We start from the raw sequence: 12,951 nt of genomic DNA on the forward strand, positions 1-12,951 counted from the left end.
CCATTAGCCATGTATATTTCCTGTACCGCTAATCAAAAACTTGGCTGCTAATTCATGTGTGAGCATCGATCGGTCTCCTCGTGAGAATCTTATGTTGTATTTTTCTTCCTAGCACCTACCTGGGGAGTGACCAACCCACTAGACATGCCTAGGCTGCCCAGAACACATGGCAACGCCACGGTCACGCGGTGACCACGCGGCGGGCATGCGAGCTTATGCGCTCTAGAGTTGGGGGCCTTGGCCACCGCCCAAACCTCGACGTATTGCCACCAAACCATGTATTTATGATTAAATAGGTACTTATGTAACTATAAATGATTTTTGGAAAAAATAAATAGTAAACTATGAGGTAGCTGCAGTTCAAATTTGACCCGCTTCCTACTGAATCGGCGGGAATTTGTCTTTTTCACCAGAGGTGGATCAAAACTTTTGACACCCAACCATTTTGTCAATTATGAATTAAATATGGCCTAGTATTTTATAAAATCGATTTGGTCCAATTTTGCAACAAATATATGGTAGGTCCTTCACAAAAATACTCATTTCGGGCACTCGGAAAATGGAAAATGTATTTTCCGTGCAAAGAAAATGAAAACTCCCTTAGGCAACATTGTTTAGAATTCCAAGATGCACCATTGTGCGCAATATGATATCATTTGAACAAACTATGCCATGAATGCGGCCATAAGATTGATCATTTGGCTTAAAAGCCACGAATCTTCACACTAGATAGCGTGTTTCCGAGAACACTTTTTTAAAATAATTGTCGTATTACAAGTTTATTATTTTTCCTGGTAACTTGGTCACATATAATGATGCAATGCGAAGGTTTTCCAATTTTTTGATTTTTTTTGAATTTTTTATGCCCGTTTCAAAATGCGGTCAAAACGGCGGGCTTGACCGTTCCTAGCTAGTGGTTGAATCTTGGAATTTTTTTGGTGTTTCTATGATTAAATAGATACTTATGTACCTAGAAATGATTTTCGGAAAAAATAAAGAGCAAAGTACGAGGCAGCTACAGTTCAAATTTGACCCGCTTCCAACTGAATCGGCGGAAATTTGTCTTTTTCACCAGAGGTGAATCAAGGCTTTTGACACCCAAACATTGTGTCAATTGTGCATTAAACATGTCCTAGTATTTTATAAAATCAATTTGGTCCATTTTTACAAAATTTATTTGGTAGTTCCTTCACAAAAAAACCTCATTTCGGGCACTCGAAAAATGGAAAAATGGTTTTTTCGTCCAAAGAAAATGAAAACTTCCTTAGGCAATATTGTTTGCCATTCCAAAATGCACCCTTTTGCACAATATGAGATCATTTGAACAAACTATGCCAAGAATGTGGCCATAAGATTGATCATTTGGCTTGAAAGCCTTGAATCTTGACGCATGATGGCTCATTTCTGAGAACACTTTTTTTAAAATAATTGTCGTATTACAAGTTTATTATTTTTCCTGGAAACATGGTCACATATAATGACACAATGCGAAGGTTTTTTCCAATTTTTTTTTATTTTTTTTATTTTTTTATGCCCGTTTCAAAATGTGGTCAAAACGGCGGGCTTGACCGTTCCTAGCTAGTGGTTGAATCTTGGAATTTTTTGATGTTTCTCTGATTAAATAGATACTTATGTACCTAGAAATGATTTTTGGAAAAAATAAAGAGCAAAATTTTTTACACCCACCCATTTGGTCAATTTGACCCGCTACAGTTCAAATTTGACCCGCTTCCAGCTGAATAGGCGGGAATTTGTCTTTTTCACGAGAGGTGGATCAAAACTTTTTACACCCACCCATTTGGTCAATTGTGCATTAAATATGTCCTAGTATTTTAGAAAATTGATTTGGTCCAATTTTGCAACAAATATATGGTAGGTTCTTCACAAAAAAACCTCCTTTTGGGCACTCAAAAAATGGAAAATGGTTTTTTCGTCCAAAGAAAATGAGAACAACCTTAGGCAACATTTTTTGGAATTCCAAGATGCACCATTGTGCACAATATGAGATCATTTGAACAAACTATGCCATGAATGTGGCCATAAGATTGATCATTTGGCTTGAAAGCCATTGATCTCCACACGTGATACCTTGTTTCAGAGAACACTTTTTTAAAATAATTGCCGTATTACAAGTTTATTATTTTCCTGGGAACTTGGCCACATATAATGACACAATGCGAAGGTTTCAGAATTTTTTGATTTTTTTTTGAATTTTTTATGCCCGTTTCAAAATGCGGTCAAATCGGTGGGAATGACCGTTCCTAGCTAGTGGTTGAATCTTGGAAACCTTTTGATGTTTCTCTGATTAAATAGATACTTATATACCTAGAAATTTTTTTTTTGAAAAAAATAAAGAGCAAACTACAAGGCAGCTACAGTTCAAATTTGACCCGCTTCCAGCTGAATCAGCGAACATTTGTCTTTTTCAGGAGAGGTGGATCAAAACTTTTTACACCCAACCATTTGGTCAATTGTGCATTAAATATGGCCTAGTATTTTAGAAAATGATTTGGTCCAATTTTGCAACAAATATTTGGCAGGTCCTTCACAAAAAAGCCTCTTTTCGGGCACTCGAAAAATGAAAAATGAATTTTCCGTGCAAAGAAAATGAAAACATTCTTAGGTAACATCGTTTGCCATTCCAAGATGCACCATTGTGCTCAATATAAGATCATTTCTTTGAATTTTTCATGTGAAAAAGTAGAAGAAAAACAAAAGAATGTCGAGGTACATGCTTTTTTGAAACACAATTTGTCTTTTTGATGAGAGGTGGATCGAAAGCATTTTACATCTAAAGATTTGGTCAACTATACATAAAATGTTGTCTTATAGTTTTGGAAAATGGAGTGGTGCAGTAAACATTTTTTGCACTCCGAAAATAGAAAATGATTCCCCCCCCTAAAAACTCATTTCTCATAACAATTTTTAAAAGATATTTGTCTTATTCCAATTCCAAGTTTGTTAGTTTTCATAAAAACTATGTCACATTTGGTGACACAATGAAAATGTTTCTTTTTGAATTTCTCATATCATAAAATTGTTTATATGATTCAACACCTTTTTTTAAAAAAATATGGCTCAACACCTTATTTTTAGTCGATTACGACCAATTTAGAAGGTCATAACGTCTACTGGGTTCTGATTGGTCCATGAACATGTCACGCGGATCGTGCTCAAACGCCGTCGGGTGCTCTCGGATCCGACGGCAGCCCTTTCTCCCTCACCCCCTCCCCATCATTGTCTCAAAAAAAGAAAAGAGAAAACTCCCTCACCCTCTCACCCCACGAACCCTAGCGCTCCCTCTCCCCCATACCTCCCCTCGTCTCCCACATCGCCGCCGCCACCCCGCCGATCCCATCCATCCCGATTCAGATCCGACCCCGCCGCCCGCGCCCGCGCGCCACCACCTGCTCCTCGTCGCCTCCCGGAGGACGTCCGCCGCTCTTCCTCCGCCTGTCCCGCAGGCCTCAGTTGGCGCCCTCCGCCATAGGGCCGCCGCGCTCATCCCACCCTCAACGCTGCACCTCCACCGCCATCTCTGCTGGGTCCTCGCGGACGCCTCCACCCCTTCCCCGTCCAGCGCGTCGCTCCGCAACAAGCACTGGAAGGACCTGGTGGTCACTGTCCGGGATGGCGTGCTCATCCCCCGGCCCGAGACGGAGGCCGTCGTGGACATGGTCGCCACCACCGACTGCGAGCGGGGGTCCTCGTCCTCTCCCTCGTCGTCCTCAGCAGCGGCATCGCGGCTTGGCGCCATCGCGGTGCCCTGCGTCGATGTCTCGATCAGCTTCACGGATCGCCGTCTTAACGCTACGCAAGCACACATGTCTGAAATCCACAGTCAACAGTTTGGTGTACGCGCTGACTACTGAGTCATGAGCCATGCTTGTGGTTGTGCTTGTGCAGAGGTTGGTCGAAGAGGGCTAGAGTTGATGCCGTTCCTGCTGTCCCTGCCCGTGTTCCTCTTTGGCACCTCCTGGTTCATCTTTGACCTCATCCTGGTGAGATTTCCATCCAACCCTCCCCGTCCCCATGGTGCTCTTTCTAGTTAGTACTCGTCCGAGAGAGTTGCAGCACCAACCGTTAGTTCTTGGTATATCAGGTGGCCAAGATTGTAGCTGATGAGATGAATAACTACCTCTTGTTTGAGCACACTCTGCAAATTTTGCCTGTCCCACTGGAGAAAGTTCATGCCAAATTGTAATCACTGCAACTGTGCTTCTTACTTATGTTATTTTCACTTTTTGGTAACTGAAACATAGCCTTCATCGTCTGTTTAGGAGTACACATTAATTACCACTAAATGAGGTCAATATTTTTACTCCATTGGCAAATGTTGTCTACTTTGGGTTTCTCTTTCATGGAATACTGTTTATAGTGATATACGCTTTCATTGGGGTAACACAGATTGGTAATGTGAATGTCAAAACTAAATTATAAAGTCAAGGAGTTGTGACAGTACTATGAATTGGTATATATACCACTGCATCGACTAGTGCAGAACTGAAGCATTGATGGCAACTCTTCTTTTTGTGCCTATATATATATTATTGAATCCTTCTTATTTTTTTGTACTTAATACGGAGGTTGCAGCAACTCTTCTACAGCACTAGAGTTTTGTTTCCCTGCACTTTTGTAACATATTTAGTCCTGACTGAACTTTTGTCATTATCAGTTTGAAAATATTGGAGCTAAATTGGTCAGGTTGAAAATACTGGAGCTAAAGAGGTTGATTATTGGGTAGTTAGTCCAGTTTTATTGAGATTAAATATGTGTGAGTCAGCTGTGAGATGCACAATTTTGTATTGTGATTTCCGGAACCCTGCTGTTTAGATGCGGTTTTGTTGTCCTTTTGAACGGTTGGTACCCCAGATTTGTGCTATAGCTGTGTTTACTATAGAGTGTAGACTCGTGGCATGTACTCTGACAAAATATTTGAAGGGTTAAATAATGCTGAAATGCCCTACTGTAGTGTAGCTCTACTGATGATGCAGATTGATAGATCTTTTATGCTTGTGTTCGATTTGATGCCATGTCGACTTGCTTGCTTAATCATGAAGTAAATTGCTCGGTGCAGTTATTTTCTCTTAAGATTTTTGCAGTGTATGTCATCTAAATAAAACTGCAGGCAGTGATCTTCTTGTATGAGTATATATGTCTGCATTGCATGTTGTTTTTGTGAAAATATGATGATTACTTCCTAGGTACTGCACATTTTTTTAGCTTGAGGTTTTGTATGCACTAGTATTACTCTATTTAGCTTGAGGTTTGAAGCTCTAGTATACTTAGAGTGACCGGTTTCATTAGTCTCTTAATCGACAAGTTAACTGGACTATTTTACTGTATTTCCGTCATACTCCTTTCATTTATTTAGTGACTGCAGACTGGGAAAATGCCATGTGTACCTTAATCCTTGTGGTTCTCATTTGTTCCCGGTTTGGTGAGCTTGCCCTGAGGTCTGTGGCTGCGTGCAGGGACCAGGCCCATGGTGGTGAGGGACTACTACGACATGATCGGCGTGAAGAAGGACGCCCGCCAGGGTGAGATCAAGAAGGCATATTACGCGGTATGGCTCACTACAATTGGGTCTGACACTTATATTGTAATCTTTGGCTTGTCTAAGACTGAACTTGAAGGCTGCTTGTGGGTAGTAATTTTACTTGGTAGATGCTCGAGGCCAAAAACACACACATTATGTACTAAATGTGGTCGCGTATGTCAGGACTCATGCATTGTTAAAATGGAGGCTTGGGAAGAACTATTTTCTTTGTAGTAATAAGTCAGGAGTTGTTTGTTGCTTAAGTAGGGTGTCATACATTATAATCATCAGCTCATGTCATCTGGGATCAAATATAGCTTTGAATTTACAAGTGTAAAGACTTATGTGAGAAGTACAAACCATGTTCAATTTTAACTAGTACAGAAATTATGCCCCTTCTATAGTGATACATTCTGTACTAGACTGTTGCTTCTGTTTGCTTGCTTGATTACCTCTATAAGGCGGCTTCGTTTTGTTCTTCTTCTTCATGTGCTACTTGCAGCATCAAGGGGATCTTCGACCGCTACCAACAGGCCACCGGGACCAGCCTGTGGACCGAGCAGTATGAGGTTGGCTGCTGCTTCTCTATCTTGCCTCCATCCAACTTTTTCTTTAGTTGTATCACTTTCTCCTTTCTTTGATGTGGCTGATTTGATTCGGTTTGATATCATCTAGATCTGACTAGTTTGTACTTAGTCACTAGTGATGCACTGCTCTTTTTCCTTGTGATGCTCGAGTACTGAAGAAACTTGGGTAATATGCATTGGTCTTTTGCTTATGCTCTTGTGAGTTTGGCAAGTGATTGTATGGGGAGTAGATGTAGTGTGTGCTTATGCTCTTCTAATATTTGCAGGAGTAGTACATTCTTGGGACATGTTTTAAATCAATAATGTTCCTCATTGTGTTAAATCAAGCCTTGCAGAATACAATATACACACTAGATCTGGAGAAAGTCAACCCGCGGTGGATCTGGATCTCAGATCTGGCACTGTAGCAGCTCGGCGCGGTACTGTTCACCGGTTAACCCCGAGGTCGCCGGAGGCTCGCCGGACTCCGGCAAAGTGGTGAGGGAGCGGGGGAGGCAGGAGGAAGCCGGAGATAACCGGATCTGGCCGGGACGGCGCGGCGGCGAGGTGGGGAAGGCCGGGCGGTGAGGAGGCGAACCGGGGTGGCGGAGGCGGCGTGGCGACTTGCCGGAGACGCGGTCACCGGCGATGGCGGTGCGGTGGCACCGGGTGGCCGGAGATGAAGGAGAGAGGCGGCGCGGGCGGTGGCAGCTCGGGCCCGGTCGGGCGATGGGAGGGCCCGGCCTGGGCCTCGTGGGCCGGCGGTGGGAGGCGGCGATGCGGTCCTGCCTGGAACAGGTGGTGGCGGCTGATTGGCGGCGGTGGATCGGGCAGACACGTCCGATGTGGCGGAGACGATCTGGATCTAGGGTTTTGGAGAGGGGATCCGCGAATTTGGAGGAGGGGGTCTTTATATAGGCATAGAGGGAGCTAGGAGAGTCCAAATGAGGTGCGGTTTGCGGCCATGCGATCGTGATCGAACGCTCTAGATGATGGAGAAGGTTTTGGTGGGTTTTGGGCCAACTTGGAGGGGTGTAGGGCTGCAACACACATGAGGCCTCTTCGGTCCCTCGGCTAACCGTTGGAGTATCAAACGAAGTCCAAATGGTACGAAACTTGACAGGCGGTCTACCGGTAGTAAACCAAGGCCGCTTGGCAAGTCTCAGTCCAATCTGGAAATCTTTAATCCGCACACATGAAAGAAATGTAGAAATGACCACCGGAGGAGAACGAAGCGCCGGAATGCAAAACGGACAACGGGGAAAATGCTCGAATGCAAGAGATGAACACGTATGCAAATGCAATGCACATGATGACATGATATGAGATGCATGAAAACGAAAACAACACACGGAGACAAAAACCCGAACCCGAGAAAATAAAATAACTTAACGCCGGAAACGGCAAGACTTGGAATACATATTGGGTAAGGTACATCCGGGGTGTTACAATTATCTTGCTCAAAGTACCCCAAAACCCTTCCTATTCAGAACCAAATTGAACAACTCTACATTGGCAACTTTCTCCTTTTGATCTCAACTTTTGTGGACATATTCATAACCTCAAATGATGACAATACACCAAGTGGTGCATCAAGGAGAATAGATTTGTATGACTAAATCTTGGTAAAGCCATTTCTGTTGATTTCTAGGGTTTACCAAAGTTACATTGGATACTTTACCCAAGTAAGCTCCAAATTGGTGAGAGGCCCTAATTATATGTGTCATTTCACCCTATGGAGTCTCATGGCAATTGGAAATCATCTGCTGGCCCAAACCATCATCAAACACCTTCTGCCATTTTTCAAAAAACACCATTTTGACCCCTTCCACTAATCTCCTTGAGCTCAACTTTTTACCACAGCTCGTCCTAGACCTCTTCTACCTCCAGTAGCAATGGCTGCATCTCAGATCAATAATTGAGGGGTGAAACCACCTCTTTTACCTCTCTGGACAGCCCTTGCACCCCTCTTCCTCTCCTCCCTCCTCACTCCAGTGGCCACCCAAGGCATCCAAGGCTTTCCCCACATTCTCTACTCCTTCCTAGAGCTACCAGACATGCTTGTCTGTGCCAACTTTGCCAAAAAAATGGCATGCCGGCCATTTGCACACTCTGGAGCGCGCTACAGCGCGCTCCCGCACTGTAGCCGCCCCCTGCCAACCACCTCCGACCACCTCGGCTCTCCCCCTCACGCCAGCCGATGCTCCTCGACGTCCGCAGCACGCTATGCCTCTGTCCCCCTCCTCTTTCTCCCTCCTGCTGCCCTTGCTCGCATGCGCGCTGGCCGCCCGAGAGCTCCAATGAGCGGCCTCACAGGCGCGGCGTCTCTGACGCCTCCCCGCTCCTTCTCTCCTTTCCTCTGGGCGTAGACCACCCCTACAAACACCCTGGACACACCCACGTGAGCCCCCGTGGCTTGCAGCGAAAGCAACAGCCTCACCGGCGCATGAGTTCATGGTGCAACATCGCCCCGCCATATAAGGCCACCCCGAGCCCTCTCTGTTCTCCGTTTGCTCTCTACCCCTCCCGTGCATCACCTTGACCAACCTACCTCTCCCTCTCGTGCCCTCCGCCCACCTCCATGGCCGGAGCCATGTCGTCGGCCTCCTCCTAAAGTCGCGCTCTGTGGTCTCTCCCCTCCCCTTTAGACTCCACCAGAGCATCACAAACTTCCCCAAGGACATCTCCCGAGCTCCATTTCTTCCTCTCCGCGGCTGCAGTGTCGTGTCCCACCCTCGCCATCACCACCGTCCGCCGCGGGCAATGCGCTGCTCACGTCCGACCACCCCAACGATTGTGGCGCACCTCGACAGATGAGGCACCCTCTCTTGAGCATGCCGGTATGCTGGGCGTCGACAGAGGTCACTTGTGCCATCGGGGAGAGCGCCGGCGCTGCTCGGCCTCGCCTCCTCTGTTCCCGTCGTGCCGCGCGGGAGGTTGAAGGCGACCTGCCACTTGGGCTCGCGCGTCAGCGACCCAGTGGGCGGGCCCACCCATTTAAGTGGAGACGGCTTCCGCCGTTACCGCCTCTCCCGCGCGAAGGCGTATTTTCAGGAAGCCGCCTCCGACGTGGTCCCTACACGTGTGCAGCCGAGCCGCTGGGCCGGCCCGCTGCCTATCTCTCGCCTTGCATGCATGATAAGGGTAAAACCCCTTTCCCTTTTTATTTTTCCCAGTAGACTTCAAAAGCACTTAAATAAATCAAATCAACTCCAAATTTGATGATTCAAATTTCTAGGGGATCCACAAATCATGATCTATCACATGGTGCTATTTGCACATTTTTCTAGAAACTTTCTCTTCAGAAATATTTATTAAAACCCCATTTTCCATTTCTGTGATGAACTTTAGAAAATCATAGAGAGCTCAAATTTGATCCAAATGCCATGATTCAAATTCCTAGATGTTTCTAAGTTCATAACTTAGTTTATGAACATTTTTATTAATACTTTCTGCACCACATAAAATAATGAGCCATTTCTTCATAGTTGTCAACTTTGTAAATTCATAGGAAATTCATTTGAACTCCCAGTGAAACCAACTCCTAGATGCTTCTAAAATCATGTTTTGTTAAATGGGTGCCTTTGCTCATTTTTCAAAAATATGTTTTTGTACACTTCTTGTAAATCCATAAACCCCTTGATTCAATCATATCAAAATGTTTAGAAATATCCATTGATCCACTTCCAATGAAATCACCTTGGTCATTCCTCATATGACCAGAGGTATCCTAGAAAAGTCCAACTCTCATTTTTAGAGCACTTTTATTTTCTGTCTTGTTGTGTTGCTTATTATGGTTGCTTTCGACGATAGTTGACGAAGTAGACGAAATGCTTGGAGTTGGACCAGAGATATTTGAAGACCTCGAAGACTTGGTTAAAACAGGCAAGCAGACCTTTGACCATGATGAACCATTTTTCATCATAATAGAATTTTCGTTGTTTCATCAAGTGCGTGATATATATCTTGAATGGCAACCTTGCTAGGCTTGCCTCCGTTGCATACTCCATTGATACTTGCATTGTTCATGACTCTACCCTTGCTTAGAGTTGTGTTGGTGGGTTGTAGAAATATGCTATAGTAGATGGCTACGCAAAGTGGGTCAGGGTTATGCATGGAAAGAAACAAGTATGGGTTGACATACTTGCAAATAGCCCAGTGGGTGCCACTAATGCCCCTGGGAGATGATGATGAACTAGGTCACTACTTGGTGGAGCGGTAGTGTACGGAGGCTCGATAAAAGTGTTGTTTACAGAGACGGATTAGATTTAAGATTTGTCGACTGTCCCAACCTTACATGCGCAACCACTCTAATCTGGTATGGGAAAGGGCATTATTGATTACCTAGGCCGATACTAGCTTGGATCCCGCTTTACTAGTGACAGGAAAGTTGTTGGTGCGCTCTCTCAGGACGGGGTTGTGCCAGGTATGGCGGCCAAGAACATTTTTATGGGCCACCGGACACACCGTTGGTACCCCGTGCCGGTGGTATGTGATGAATATGGGAGCGAGGCTCCCCAATTTTAAGTTGTGAAATGTTGGGCACGGGGGTTACTACCAATCGAGTGGACTCCATGTTAGTGTCATCTAGGGAAAGATAGTGATCGGGTGCTTACCCCGGGTACTTGAGGTACCGCGGGTCGTGGATGACACAGAAGTTCCCCGGATCTTGTGGGTAAAGTGTGCAACCTCTGCAGAGTGTAAAACTATTCGAATAGCCGTGTCCACGGTCAAGGACAGTTGGGTGGTGCTGCTTAGACTACGTCCATATGTTTCTGACAAACAACACGGTTTGGTAAAACTGTTGACGTGATTCGTGAGGAAGTCACGATGAGCTTGAGTATGAGTTGTTCACAACTCTATCCCGATATTGATGTCTGTAACCTCCTGATACTTGTTGCAGACGCATTCATATCCTTGATAAATGTTGATCACACTTGCATGAGAAAAACTAACTTTCCGCAAAAATGCCAAATTAGCAGTAGTGCCTTGCATAATTATTCTATTATCACCCTTGGGTTGCTTGCGAGTACATTCAAAGTACTCATTGGCTTGCCACTGGTTATTTTATTGGCCAGGCATGAAAGAACATGATATGAAGAAGAATACTTCGGTGACGAGCATGCGAGCTAGGACGCTTCCCAGTCAGAATGCATGTAGGGTTAAGGCAGATGGCATGGGTCCAAGTTATCGACGAAGATTTCCGCTGCGATGCTATACTCAAGACTTGACCATTATGGTCCTACTTGTGTAATACGGTATGTATGGATGTAAGACTCTTGTTATTCAGCTTCCGTGTGTTCAGTGAGCATGGATCTCTGGGATCACTGTACACGTGCACTCGGTGATCACGACTTATGAGTCGGGGTCCCCACATGATGAGAGTGATTATGCTTATGATATGAAAAGGCCCAAGCTTGGGGATGTTATGTTTGATGAGGATGGCATATTTGAGAATATATTTTCTGAAATTAATGTTTGTCCCAAGCTTGGGGATGCTACGTTTAATAAAGATGATATATTTAGTCTCCCAGGTTTTGATATGCAAATTTATAATGATGATAGCATGCCTCCTACTTATGATGATTTTTGTGATGATACTTATGCTATAAAAATTAGTGATTATATTTATAAAACTTGCCATGATTATGTTTACCCCTTTTCTGAACATTACTCTTTTAATGTGGAAACAATTTATAGTATTCAAGTCTCTTATGATACTCCCACTATCCCGAATGAGAAGAATTTTGCTTATGTGAAGAGTAATAAAATTTCTATGCTTGTAGATCATGAAAAGAATGCTTTAGGTGCTGGTTATATTGTTGAATTCATTCATGATGCTACTGAAAATTATTATGAGGGAGGAACATATGCTTGTAGGAATTGCAATAATATCAAGTTTCCTCTCTATGTGCTTAAAATCTTAAAGTTATGCTTATTTTGCTTTCCTATGCAAGTTGATTCTTGTTCCCACAAGTTGTTTGCTCACAAAATCCCTATGCATAGGAAGTGGGTTAGGCTTAAATGTGCTAGTCATATTCTTCATGATGCTCCGTTTATGTTTCAATTCTTATCTTTTATGTGAGCATCATTGACATCATCATGCCTAGCTATGGGCTTTAAACAATAGTGCTGGTTGGAAGGCAACCCAATTTTATTTTTGTTCCTTGATTTTTGTTCCTGTTTAGTAATAAATAATTCATCTAGCATCTGTTTAGATGTGCTTTTATGCTTTTAATTAGTGTTTGTGCCAAGTAGAACCTTTGGGAAGACTTGGGGGAAGTCTTTGCGATCATGCTCTAAAAAACAGAAACTTTAGCGCTCACAAGAATTATTGCCATTTTTATTTGGAGAGTGATATTTAGTTAATTCTTTTTGCAGAAGATTAATAGATAAATTCCTGAGGTCCAGAAATTTATTTAAGAATTTCATGAGTTCCAGAAGTATAAGTTTGATCCAGATTACTACAGACTGTTCTGTTATTGACAGATTCTGTTTTCTATGTGTTGTTTGCTTATTTTGATGAATCTATGTCTAGTAAAATAGTTTATAAACCATAGATAAGTTGTAATACAGTAGGTTTAACACCAATATGAATTTAGAATGAGTTCACAACAGTACCTAAATGGTGATTTATTTTCTTATACTAACGGAGCTTACGAGTTTTCTACTTTAAGTTTTGTGTTGTGAAGTTTTCAAGTTTTGGGTAAAGATTCGATGGACTATGGAATAAGGAGTGGCAAGAGCCTAAGCCTTGGGATGCCCAAGGCACTGCAAGCAAATATTCAAGGACAACCAAGATCCTAAGCTTGGGGATGCCCTGGAAGGCATCCCCTCTTTCGTCTT

General features: G+C 43.7%; 1 pseudogene; it reads left to right on the top strand.

The window, feature by feature from the left end:
• The first annotated feature begins 201 nt into the window (after positions 1–201).
• Positions 202–9,895, top strand: LOC119318922 (annotated as a pseudogene).
• Positions 9,896–12,951: the final 3,056 nt, after the last annotated feature.

The sequence above is a fragment of the Triticum dicoccoides genome, chromosome 6A (assembly GCF_002162155.2).
Source record: "Triticum dicoccoides isolate Atlit2015 ecotype Zavitan chromosome 6A, WEW_v2.0, whole genome shotgun sequence".
Classification (NCBI taxonomy): Eukaryota; Viridiplantae; Streptophyta; class Magnoliopsida; order Poales; family Poaceae; genus Triticum; species Triticum dicoccoides.